The following is a 13220-nucleotide window of genomic DNA, read 5'->3' on the forward strand; positions in this document are numbered from 1 at the left end:
GCCATGCATGCATAGCTCAATCTCTTAACTGCATTGTTAATGTATCATCTTAACTACACAGCCAACTTGCCTGCATGAACATGTAGAAACCAGACGATAGGACTATAGCAGCTTTCTTGAAAGAGAAAAGAATCAACTTTCATGCTTGAACTATACACCATTTTGCCTAAAAATGAAAGCCAATCTTGTCAAATGGAAAGAAGCAGATTATGAAAACAAGGATGGGATTCAAACCCATGCATGCAGAGCACAATGGATTAGCAGTCCATCGCCTTAACCACTCGGCCACCTCGTCTACATGACCAAGTTTAAATTAGGAGGTAAGATCTCATGAGGATTTTAAGCTGTCAGGGTGTTTTTACTGAAGATTGTATAAAGGCTTTTGGCAGTGTGGCCTCATCTCATCTCCTAGAGTATCTATTGTCTAAAGATAGATTAGGACAAACCTTATCAGAAATGAACCAGTGCAAAGGGTTTTAATAGCAACTTATCAATCATTCCTAATTGTTTCTACTTTTGGCACTGCAGTGGCATTCTTTCAATCTGTCTATTCTGTCTCATGACTGGGAAGCAAAACAAGTCCCAATTTCCAGCTGTGATAAAAGATGGATCATTTAATTATGGAACTTCAAATCCCAAGCCCTTGTCCTTGATACAGCTTCTGTCGCATTCTGCAAATTTGTCATGGTCCTTTTCGAGAATGCTCTTCAAAAAATACTCGGTTTCTTAATTGCCATGACTGAGAGCGACATCTTATTCAATGCTTCTGCTGTGCGTGGAATGGAACTGAAGCTCAATGTTGTTTTGCTCAATTAACCACTTGAAATTATCGATTAGTGACTAAATCTTCCCTGGCTTTCCCGTCCTCACCAGCTTGTGGTGCTGTGTCTTAGTTGGTTAAAGCGCCTGTCTAGTAAACAGGAGATCCTGAGTTCAAATTTCAGCAGTGCCTTCTTTTCATCTTCTCAGTATGAAGCTTTCTATCCTCATAGTGGGACAACATCAAATTGGCCTTTGCTAAGTCTCTGTGATAGTGCAATAGTGGGAGTAAGAATCTGCTATAAGTGCTAAAGAGGAAGAAAGATGGAATCAAGCATGAAAAAAGTAAAACCAGTGGATTTTATTTTACTATTTTGAAATGCCTCCTCCTTACATATCTGACTCTCTAAGCAAAGTTTGATAGCAGCCTTCTTGAATGGTAGAAGATTTAAACTTTCATGTTTGAAGAATTCATTGCTTGGGCAGAAAATAAAACCTTGAGCTGGAAACTTAAAAGAATCAGAAAAGAAATAGGACAGATTGAATTCAAAGCCATGCATGCATAGCTCAATCTCTTAACTGCATTGTTAATGTATCATCTTAACTACACAGCCAACTTGCCTGCATGAACATGTAGAAACCAGACGATAGGACTATAGCAGCTTTCTTGAAAGAGAAAAGAATCAACTTTCATGCTTGAAGTATACACCATTTTGCCTAAAAATGAAAGCCAATCTTGTCAAAGTGTAAGAAGCAGATTATACCGACGAGGATGGGATTCGAACCCATGCATGCAGAGCACAATGGATTAGCAGTCCATCGCCTTAACCACTCGACCACCTCATCTACATGGCCAAGTTTAAATTAGGAGGTAAGATCTCATGAGGATTTTAAGCTGTCAGGGTGTTTTTACTGAAGATTGTATAAAGGCTTTTGGCAGTGTGGCCTCATCTCATCTCCTAGAGTATCTATTGTCTAAAGTTAGATTAGGACAAACCTTATCAGAAATGAACCAGTGCAAAGGGTTTTAATAGCAACTTATCAATCATTCCTAATTGTTTCTACTTTTGGCACTGCAGTGGCATTCTTTCAATCTGTCTATTCTGTCTCATGACTGGGAAGCAAAACAAGTCCCAATTTCCAGCTGTGATAAAAGATGGATCATTTAATTATGGAACTTCAAATCCCAAGCCCTTGTTCTCGATACAGGTTCTGTCACATTCTGTAAATTTGTCATGGTCCTTTTCGAGAATGCTCTTCAAAAAATACTCGGTTTCTTAATTGCCATGACTGAGAGCGACATCTTATTCAATGCTTTTGCTGTGCGTGGAATGGAACTGAAGCTCAATGTTGTTTTGCTCAATTAACCACTTGAAATTATCGATTAGTGACTAAATCTTCCCTGCCTTTCCCGTCCTCACCAGCTTGTGGTGCTGTGTCTTTGTTGGTTAAAGCACCTGTCTAGTAAACAGGAGATCCTGAATTCAAATTTCAGCAGTGCCTTCTTTTCATCTTCTCAGTATGAAGCTTTCTATCCTCATAGTGGGACAACATCAAATTGGCCTTTGCTAAGTCTCTGTGATAGTGCAATAGTGGGAGTAAGAATCTGCTATAAGTGCTAAAGAGGAAGAAAGATGGAATCAAGCATGAAAAAAGTAAAACCAGTGGATCTTATTTTACTATTTTGAAATGCCTCCTCCTTACGTATCTGACTCTCTAAGCAAAGTTTGATAGCAGCCTTCTTGAATGGTAGAAGATTTAAACTTTCATGTTTGAAGAATTCATTGCTTGGGCAGAAAATAAAACCTTGAGCTGGAAACTTAAAAGAATCAGAAAAGAAATAGGACAGATTGAATTCAAAGCCATGCATGCATAGCTCAATCTCTTAACTTCATTGTTAATGTATCATCTTAACTACACAGCCAACTTGCCTGCATGAACATGTAGAAACCAGACGATAGGACTATAGCATCTTTCTTGAAAGAGAAAAGAATCAACTTTCATGCTTGAAGTATACACCATTTTGCCTAAAAATGAAAGCCAATCTTGTTAAAGGGAAAGAAGCAGATTATACCGACAAGGATGGGATTCGAACCCATGCATGCAGAGCACAATGGATTAGCAGTCCATCGCTTTAACCACTCGACCACCTCGTCTACATGACCAAGTTGAAATTAGGAGGTAAGATCTCATGAGGATTTTAAGCTGTCAGGGTGTTTTTACTGAAGATTGTATAAAGGCTTTTGGCAGTGTGGCCTCATCTCATCTCCTAGAGTATCTATTGTCTAAAGTTAGATTAGGACAAACCTTATCAGAAATGAACCAGTGCAAAGGGTTTTAATAGCAACTTATCAATCATTCCTAATTGTTTCTACTTTTGGCACTGCAGTGGCATTCTTTCAATCTGTCTATTCTGTCTCATGACTGGGAAGCAAAACAAGTCCCAATTTCCAGCTGTGATAAAAGATGGATCATTTAATTATGGAACTTCAAATCCCAAGCCCTTGCACTTCCTGCCATGGTTCAAGAAGAAGAACCGTGTATTTCACAGCAATATCATTTTTCTGCATGATAATGCACCATCTCATGCTGCAAATAAAACATCTGCAACTCTGGCTGATATGGGCATAAAAGGGGACAAACTTATGGTGTGACCCCCATGCTCCCCTGACCTGTACCCCATTCAGAACCTTTGGAGCATCATTAAAAGGAGTGTCTATGATGGCGGGAGGCAGTTCACATCTAAGCAACAGCTCTGGGAGGGTATTCTGTCCTCATGCAAAACAATTGAAGCAGAAACCATCCAAAACCTGACAAATTCAATGGACGAGAGAGTTCAGAAGCTCCTTTCGAACAAGGGGTCCTATGTGAAAATGTAACATCACCTAGAATAAAGTTTTGAGTTGAAAACTGTTTGATTTCAGTTTCTAACAACCTGCTAATGCTTATAATTTCAAAAATGACCATTTTTTTGGTCTTTATTAAAATGAAAAGGTTGATCGAAAAGTTTGGGGGATCTAAGAGTGTGGCAACCCAGTAGTCATGATTACTTCGAATTCTGACAATATGAGGGTCATGCTGCAGGTAGTGCAGCAAGAAGGCACTTATGTGTCTTACGCATCTCGGAGCCCCAAAATTATTTTCTAGACTAGCTGGGCTAGATGCAGCTAAAAATTATTATTAATTTTAAATCTGGTGAAGCTTTAGTATAGATGGCCTAATAGGATCAGTGCTGCACACTGCTACAAAGCCCAAATTATTTTCCAGTCAAGATACAGATAAACATGATTAGTAATTTTAAATCTGGTGGAGCTTATTATAGATGGCCTAATAGAATCAGTGCTGCACACTGCTACAAAGCCCAAATTATTTTCCAGCCAAGATACAGATAAACATGATTAGTAATTTGAAAGCTTAAAACGGTTGGTATTGTGATTTTAACCAATCATCAAGCTTTTACTCTCCCCAGGATGACACAGGGGTAGAAAAGTCGTTTCGGATCCATGATTTGTTCATCTTTATGAACGTGAGTCTGTCTACATTATCAGTGGAGAGCCGCGTGCGCTTATCTGTCAGCACACCACCAGCAGCGCTGAACACACGTTCAGACAGAACGCTGGCTGCGGGGCATGACAAGATCTCCAAGGCGTAAGTGGCTAGCTCCGGCCATTTATCCAGATTGGAAGCCCAAAAAGAGCAAGGGTCCAGTGACACAGTCGTGGCTTCAATGTTTACTTGGAGATACTCCTGTACCATCGTCTCTAGGCGTTGACTATGTGTCAGACTTCTTGTCTCCTGTGGCCTTGCAAAGGATGGGCTAAAAAAGTGGTGAAATGATTCCGCAAAATTGATGTTACCAGCAGATACTGTGGTTCTGTTACGGTTTGAGTGCTGAACACTTGACGGTCCCACGGTTGGCAAGTTGGAACTGTGAGATTCACTACGTGCACCACTGGTATTTTGTGGAAAAGCACATGTAAGATTCTGCAACAGTCTCTGCTGATACTCCTGCATGCGTGCATCCCTTTCTATGGCAGGAATAATTTCTGCAAATTTACTTTTGTACCGGGGATCTAACAGTGTGGCAACCCAGTAGTCAGAATTATTTCTAATTCTCACAATTCGAGGGTCATGTTGCAGGTAGTGCAGCAAGAAGGCACCCATGTGTGTTGCGCATCCAGGAGCACCAAGTCCCTGTTGTGTTGGTGGCGAGGTAACAATCATGCTTCCTTCCTCTGTCCTCTCCCCCCAACCTCGCACAACAGAAATGTGATCAAGGTCTCCCTCATATGATGAGTCTTCCATCAGTTCGTCCTCCACCTCTTCCTGGGCTCCTGCACCTTCCTCACTAGTTTGGCTGCTACCATGCGCCCTGGTAAAACCATCTCCCCCACCCTCACATGCCTGCCGCCTTGGTGCTGCCGACCGTCTGGACCTTGCAGATGTTAGCCCTTCCGCATACAACTCCTCCTCCTCTACTTCCTCCACCTCCTCTTGTGCCACCACCTGATTCCGAATTCTGTTTAACATGTGCTCCAGCATGTAAATCACCGGAATAGTCATGCTGATAATGGCATCGTCAGCACTAAACATCTTCGTCGCCATTTCAATACTGTGCAGAAGGGTGCATGGGTCCCTGATCTGAGACCACTCCTCCAGCGTGATTTGCCCCACCTCTGAATCTCGTTGGCCCAGGCTATACGTCAGAACGTATTGCACCAGGGCTTGTCGGTGCTGCCACAGTCGCTGCAACATGTGCAGAGTTGAATTCCACCGGGTAGGCACATCGCATTTTAGCCGGTGAAGTGGCAGGCCCAACGACTTCTGTAGAGATGTAAGTCGCTGAGCTGCGGGATGCGAACGGCGGAAGTGAGCACACAGCGACCGTGCCCTCTGCAGAAGGCCATCTAGTCTGGGATAGTGGGCTAAAAGTTGCTGGACAACCAGGTTCAACACGTGAGCCATACAAGGCACGTGTGTGACATTGCCCCGGCGAAGGGCCGCACCCAGGTTTGCAGCATTGTCGCACACGGCCTTCCCTGGTTTCAGGTCCAGTGGAGACAACCATTCATGAAATTGGTTCTCCAGAGCTGACCACAACTCCTCAGCTGTGTGACTCACATTTCCCAGACATTTCAATGTAAAAACCGCCTGATGACGTTGAGCCCTACTGCCAGCATAGTAAGGAGGTGTGCAGGATCCCTTCTGCGCAGTTAGAAAGCTTGTGGCATGACCAGACAGGCTTTGGGTGCAGGTGGAAGACCGAGAGGAGGTTGAGGAGGCAGAAGCAGTGGAGGAACTTTGACATAAAGAGGATTGACGCACAACTCGTGGGGACGGCAAGACTTGGACAGCAGCCCCTTGTCCTGCTGTCACCATAGTTGCCCAGTGCCCAGTCAGCGACATGTAACGCCCCTGTCCATGCCTACTCGTCCAAGTGTTTGTGGTGAAATGCACCCTGTCACACACAGAGTTTCTCAAAGAAGCGGTGATGTTGTGTGCGACATGCTGGTGGAGCGCAGGCACACCTTTCTTTGAGAAGTAGTGCCGACTGGGCATCTGGTACTGGGGCACTGCGACGGACATAAGGTCTCGAAAATCCTCTGTGTCCACCAGGCGGAAAGGCAGCACTTCTGTAGCCAAGAGCTTGCAGATGATGAAATTCAACCTCTTAGCTTTCTCATGGCTAGGAGGAAATGGTCTTTTACTTGTCCACATCTGAGGGACCGAGGGCTGGCTATTGTGCTTAGACGGGGTTGATAAGGGTGTCCCCGGCAAACTGCCGGTCTGTGAGGAAGATGCAGGCGGACATGTTAGCTTGCCTTCATCCAAAGGTGGTGCTATCGATGTCGGACAGCGCTCAACACCAGCTGGTGTTACCACCTCCAAAGAAAATGATGACCTGCCAATCACGCTGGCTGTTGCGGGTAAAGAGGTGGCAGGTCTGCGCCCCAAAACAGGTGTGACTGCTGTCCCCCCAGTCACAGAGGATGAAGAGGCCGCGGATGCACAAGATATGGCAGACGGTGGTTGGCCCGGCCGGCTAGGCCGCATTGTAGCACACTGAGCTTCCCACTGCAACTTATGCTTCATGTCCATGTGCCGGTTCATGCATGAAGTACTCAAACTATGTATTTTTTGGCCTCTACTTAGCTTTTGCTGACAAATGTTACAGATAACACGAGTTGGGTCATCTTTATCGATCTGAAAAAATGCCCAGGCTATGCAAGGCTTAGCACCCATGCGACCTGAAGAGCCACCACGACTTGTGGTGAGAGGCAGAGTTGTGTTTGAGGATGCAGTTGTTGACGTGCTTCCAGTACTACGTCTCTGTCCAGGAAGGCGCAACCTGACCTCGTCGTCACTAGCATCTTCCTCCACCTCCTCTGCTGACCTCATCTCTTGGCTGACTGTGGGTTGACAGTAAGTGGGATCTCCAACCTCATCATCATCACCCTGTGCGTTATCACACCCGTCGTCCTCAGAGCCAACCTGTTCCTGCCCTGACAAAAAACTAAAGTTGTCGCTCCAATCAGGTATTTGAGTCTTATCATCGTCTTCCTCATTGTCTCCACCAACAGGAGTTACAGTTTGGGAATGAGGGTCTACATTATGGTCAGAACCTTCTGCGTCTGGTCCTGGATCCGAATCATAAACATTCTGGGCATCAGTGCAGATCATTTCCTCGTCTGGATTCACAGAAGCGCTGGAGTCGACCTCTGATTCCCAGGCTATAGTATGAGTAAACAGCTCTGCAGACTCAACCATCTGTTCTACCACATACTCAGACGGGCAGCTGGAGATTTGGGAGCTGTGAGGAAGCAAGTGCGATTGGGGTGACACCTTTGAGGACTGGAGTATTTGTGATGTTGAAGTTGATGTGGAGGAGAGCCCACTTAAAGGAGCACTTGATATCCGTTGAAGCACCTGCTGTTTTTGTGCCTCATCTGGAATTTGTAGCGATTGGCGTGGCCGTAAGAAAGGGATCTTATCACATTGTCCGCTAAAAGAAGTAGACATTTTAGTTTGGCTGGAAGATGGTCTTTCTTCTGCAGATGTTACTGTTGCTTTAACACCTACCCCACGGACACAACCTTTTTTCCCCTTCCCAACACGCCTATTCCCCTTTCCACCAGCAGCAGGCCTTTTTCCACTCATTTTGGTGGTTAACTAATTCACAACTCTGGAGTTGTTTGCACAAAAAAACAATGGATGGGAACCGAGCAGAGCTGAGTGGCCAAACTGTGGTATTAGGCCAAAACTATTGGCTGGGTTAGATGCAGAAAAAAATTATATTCAATTTGCAACCTGATGGAGGTCTGTATAGATGGATTAATAGAACAAGTCCCACACACAGCTAGAAGCCCAATATTTTTTCAGAGGTAGATGCAGAAAAAATATATTCAGTTTGCAACCAGATGGAGGTCAGTATAGATGGACTAATACAACAAGTCCCACAAACAGCTAGAAGCCCAAATATTTTTTCAGAGGTACTGTAGATGCAGATAAAAATTATTTTTAATTTGCAACCTGATGGAGGTCAGTATAGATGGACTAATAGAGAAAGTCCGACACACTGCTAGAAGGCCAAATATTTTTTCAGAGCTAGATGCAAAAAAAAATTATATTCAGTTTGAAACCTGATGGAGGTCAGTATAGATGGACTAACAGAGAAAGTCCCACACACTGCTAGAAGCCCAATATTTTTTCAGAGGTAGATGCAGAAAAAAATATATTCAGTTTGCAACCTGATGGAGGTCAGTATACATGGACTAATACAACAAGTCCCACACACAGCTAGAAGCCCAATATTTTTTCAGAGGTAGATGCAGAAAAAAATATATTCAGTTTGCAACCTGATGGAGGTCTGTATAGATGGATTAATAGAAAAAGTCCCACACACAGCTAGAAGCCCAATATTTTTTCAGAGGTAGATGCAGAAAAAAATATATTCAGTTTGCAACCTGATGGAGGTCTGTATAGATGGATTAATAGAACAAGTCCCACACACAGCTAGAAGCCCAATATTTTTTCAGAGGTAGATGCAGAAAAAAATATATTCAGTTTGCAACCTGATGGAGGTCTGTATAGATGGATTAATAGAACAAGTCCCACACACAGCTAGAAGCCCAATATTTTTTCAGAGGTAGATGCAGAAAAAAATATATTCAGTTTGCAACCTGATGGAGGTCTGTATAGATGGATTAATAGAACAAGTCCCACACACAGCTAGAAGCCCAATATTTTTTCAGAGGTAGATGCAGAAAAAAATATATTCAGTTTGCAACCTGATGGAGGTCTGTATAGATGGATTAATAGAACAAGTCCCACAAACAGCTAGAAGCCCAATATTTTTTCAGAGGTAGATGCAGAAAAAAACATATTCAGTTTGCAACCTGATGGAGGTCAGTATAGATGGACTAATACAACAAGTCCCACACACAGCTAGAAGCCCAATATTTTTTCAGAGGTAGATGCAGAAAAAAATATATTCAGTTTGCAACCTGATGGAGGTCTGTATAGATGGATTAATAGAACAAGTCCCACACACAGCTAGAAGCCCAATATTTTTTCAGAGCTAGATGTAGAAAAAAATATATTCAGTTTGCAACCTGATGGAGGTCTGTATAGATGGATTAATAGAACAAGTCCCACACACAGCTAGAAGCCCAATATTTTTTCAGAGGTAGATGCAGAAAAAAATATATTCAGTTTGCAACCTGATGGAGGTCAGTATAGATGGACTAATACAACAAGTCCCACACACAGCTAGAAGCCCAATATTTTTTCAGAGGTAGATGCAGAAAAACATATATTCAGTTTGCAACCTGATGGAGGTCAGTATAGATGGACTAATATAACAAGTCCCACACACAGCTAGAAGCCCAATATTTTTTCAGAGGTAGATGCAGAAAAAAATATATTCAGTTTGCAACCTGATGGAGGTCTGTATAGATGGATTAATAGAACAAGTCCCACACACAGCTAGAAGCCCAATATTTTTACAGAGGTAGATGCAGAAAAAAATATATTCAGTTTGCAACCTGATGGAGGTCTGTATAGATGGATTAATAGAACAAGTCCCACACACAACTAGAAGACCAATATTTTTTCAGAGGTAGTTGCAGAAAAAATATATTCAGTTTGCAACCTGATGGAGGTCTGTATAGATGGATTAATAGAACAAGTTCCACACACAGCTAGAAGCCCAATATTTTTTCAGAGGTAGATGCAGAAAAAAATATATTCAGCTTGCAACCTGATGGAGGTCAGTATAGATGGAATAATACAACAAGTCCCACACACAGCTAGAAGCCCAATATTTTTTCAGAGGTAGATGCAGAAAAAAATATATTCAGTTTGCAACCTGATGGAGGTCTGTATAGATGGATTAATAGAACAAGTCCCACACACAGCTAGAAGCCCAATATTTTTTCAGAGCTAGATGCAGAAAAAAATATATTCAGTTTGCAACCTGATGGAGGTCTGTATAGATGGATTAATAGAACAAGTCCCACACACAGCTAGAAGCCCAATATTTTTTCAGAGGTAGATGCAGAAAAAAATATATTCAGTTTGCAACCTGATGGAGGTCAGTATAGATGGACTAATACAACAAGTCCCACACACAGCTAGAAGCCCAATATTTTTTCAGAGGTAGATGCAGAAAAAAATATATTCAGTTTGCAACCTGATGGAGGTCAGTATAGATGGACTAATACAACAAGTCCCACACACAGCTAGAAGCCCAATATTTTTTCAGAGGTAGATGCAGAAAAAAATATATTCAGTTTGCAACCTGATGGAGGTCTGTATAGATGGATTAATAGAACAAGTCCCACACACAGCTAGAAGCCCAATATTTTTTCAGAGGTAGATGCAGAAAAAAATATATTCAGTTTGCAACCTGATGGAGGTCTGTATAGATGGATTAATAGAACAAGTCCCACACACAACTAGAAGCCCAATATTTTTTCAGAGGTAGTTGCAGAAAAAATATATTCAGTTTGCAACCTGATGGAGGTCTGTATAGATGGATTAATAGAACAAGTCCCACACACAGCTAGAAGCCCAATATTTTTTCAGAGGTAGATGCAGAAAAAAATATATTCAGCTTGCAACCTGATGGAGGTCAGTATAGATGGACTAATACAACAAGTCCCACACACAGCTAGAAGCCCAATATTTTTTCAGAGGTAGATGCAGAAAAAAATATATTCAGTTTGCAACCTGATGGAGGTCTGTATAGATGGATTAATAGAACAAGTCCCACACACAGCTAGAAGCCCAATATTTTTTCAGAGCTAGATGCAGAAAAAAATATATTCAGTTTGCAACCTGATGGAGGTCTGTATAGATGGATTAATAGAACAAGTCCCACACACAGCTAGAAGCCCAATATTTTTTCAGAGGTAGATGCAGAAAAAAATATATTCAGTTTGCAACCTGATGGAGGTCAGTATAGATGGACTAATACAACAAGTCCCACACACAGCTAGAAGCCCAATATTTTTTCAGAGGTAGATGCAGAAAAAAATATATTCAGTTTGCAACCTGATGGAGGTCAGTATAGATGGACTAATACAACAAGTCCCACACACAGCTAGAAGCCCAATATTTTTTCAGAGGTAGATGCAGAAAAAAATATATTCAGTTTGCAACCTGATGGAGGTCTGTATAGATGGATTAATAGAACAAGTCCCACACACAGCTAGAAGCCCAATATTTTTTCAGAGGTAGATGCAGAAAAAAATATATTCAGTTTGCAACCTGATGGAGGTCTGTATAGATGGATTAATAGAACAAGTCCCACACACAGCTAGAAGCCCAATATTTTTTCAGAGGTAGATGCAGAAAAAAATATATTCAGTTTGCAACCTGATGGAGGTCTGTATAGATGGATTAATAGAACAAGTCCCACACACAGCTAGAAGCCCAATATTTTTTCAGAGGTAGATGCAGAAAAAAATATATTCAGTTTGCAACCTGATGGAGGTCAGTATAGATGGACTAATACAACAAGTCCCACACACAGCTAGAAGCCCAATATTTTTTCAGAGGTAGATGCAGAAAAAAATATATTCAGTTTGCAACCTGATGGAGGTCAGTATAGATGGACTAATACAACAAGTCCCACACACAGCTAGAAGCCCAATATTTTTTCAGAGGTAGATGCAGAAAAAAATATATTCAGTTTGCAACCTGATGGAGGTCTGTATAGATGGATTAATAGAACAAGTCCCACACACAGCTAGAAGCCCAATATTTTTTCAGAGGTAGATGCAGAAAAAAATATATTCAGTTTGCAACCTGATGGAGGTCAGTATAGATGGACTAATACAACAAGTCCCACACACAGCTAGAAGCCCAATATTTTTTCAGAGGTAGATGCAGAAAAAAATATATTCAGTTTGCAACCTGATGGAGGACTGTATAGATGGCTTAATAGAACAAGTCCCACACACATCTAGAAGCCCAATATTTTTTCAGAGGTAGATGCAGAAAAAAATATATTCAGTTTGCAACCTGATGGAGGTCTGTATAGATGGATTAATAGAACAAGTCCCACACACAGCTAGAAGCCCAATATTTTTTCAGAGGTAGATGCAGAAAAAAATATATTCAGTTTGCAACCTGATGGAGGTCTGTATAGATGGATTAATAGAACAAGTCCCACACACAGCTAGAAGCCCAATATTTTTTCAGAGGTAGATGCAGAAAAAAATATATTCAGTTTGCAACCTGATGGAGGTCTGTATAGATGGATTAATAGAACAACTCCCACACACAGCTAGAAGCCCAATATTTTTTCAGAGCAAGATGCAGAAAAAAATTATATTCAATTTGCAACCTGATGGAGATCAGTATAGATGGACTAATAGAATGATGCTCTGCCCAAAAGATTTTACTTCACTAGGTGCAGTAAAAAAATTGGTATTCTATACACAGGTGGTATATCTTGCAACACAGATAGGCTACTCCACTGACTAACACACTCTGCAATAGGCCAAAAAGGATTAGCTTTGCTAGATTCAGCCAAATGCTGTGAAAAAAACTTGCACAGCACTGGCACAGACCTGTCTGGCAAAAACTGATAGGAACTGATGTAACCTAGTCCTGAAAAGGACTCCAATTACAATTAGTCTTTACTCCCACAATCTATCTATTTAAGAGCACAGACCTGCCTGATAAAAGTCGTAGGAAATGCTGTAACCTAGTCCTTAAAAGGACTGCAATCACAACTATTCCCTACTCCCAAGCTATCTGTAGATTTGTGCGAAAATTGACTTGAAATTAACAAGGTATAGCGCACACAGCAACAGCGGTGCCGTCTAACACGCAGCTGCAGCAGTGAGAAAATGGTGGCGACGGGGAAAATGGCTTGGTCTTATAGAGCAAGGACATGTGACATACACTGCCAATGACACATGCCCTTGCTTGTGTGAAAAAAAGCACTTCGC

The 13220-nt window shown here is 41.9% G+C and overlaps 4 non-coding genes across 4 annotated transcripts; 1 reads left to right on the forward strand and 3 right to left on the reverse strand.

Moving 5' to 3' along the window:
* Window positions 1-213: 213 nt before the first annotated feature.
* TRNAS-GCU (transfer RNA serine (anticodon GCU)) lies at window positions 214-295 on the reverse strand. Its single transcript has one exon. It is a non-coding gene; the product is annotated as a tRNA-Ser (tRNA).
* Window positions 296-878: 583 nt separating this feature from the next.
* TRNAT-AGU (transfer RNA threonine (anticodon AGU)) lies at window positions 879-952 on the forward strand. Its single transcript has one exon. It is a non-coding gene; the product is annotated as a tRNA-Thr (tRNA).
* A 571-nt stretch (window positions 953-1523) lies between these two features.
* TRNAS-GCU (transfer RNA serine (anticodon GCU)) lies at window positions 1524-1605 on the reverse strand. The gene has a single exon. It is a non-coding gene; the product is annotated as a tRNA-Ser (tRNA).
* Window positions 1606-2833: 1228 nt separating this feature from the next.
* TRNAS-GCU (transfer RNA serine (anticodon GCU)) lies at window positions 2834-2915 on the reverse strand. The gene has a single exon. It is a non-coding gene; the product is annotated as a tRNA-Ser (tRNA).
* Between the last annotated feature and the right edge of the window lie 10305 nt (window positions 2916-13220).

Source organism: Phyllobates terribilis, unplaced genomic scaffold (genome assembly GCF_046119375.1).
Source record: "Phyllobates terribilis strain yellow unplaced genomic scaffold, ASM4611937v1 Scaffold_9__5_contigs__length_417890890, whole genome shotgun sequence".
In the NCBI taxonomy this organism is placed as follows: Eukaryota; Metazoa; Chordata; class Amphibia; order Anura; family Dendrobatidae; genus Phyllobates; species Phyllobates terribilis.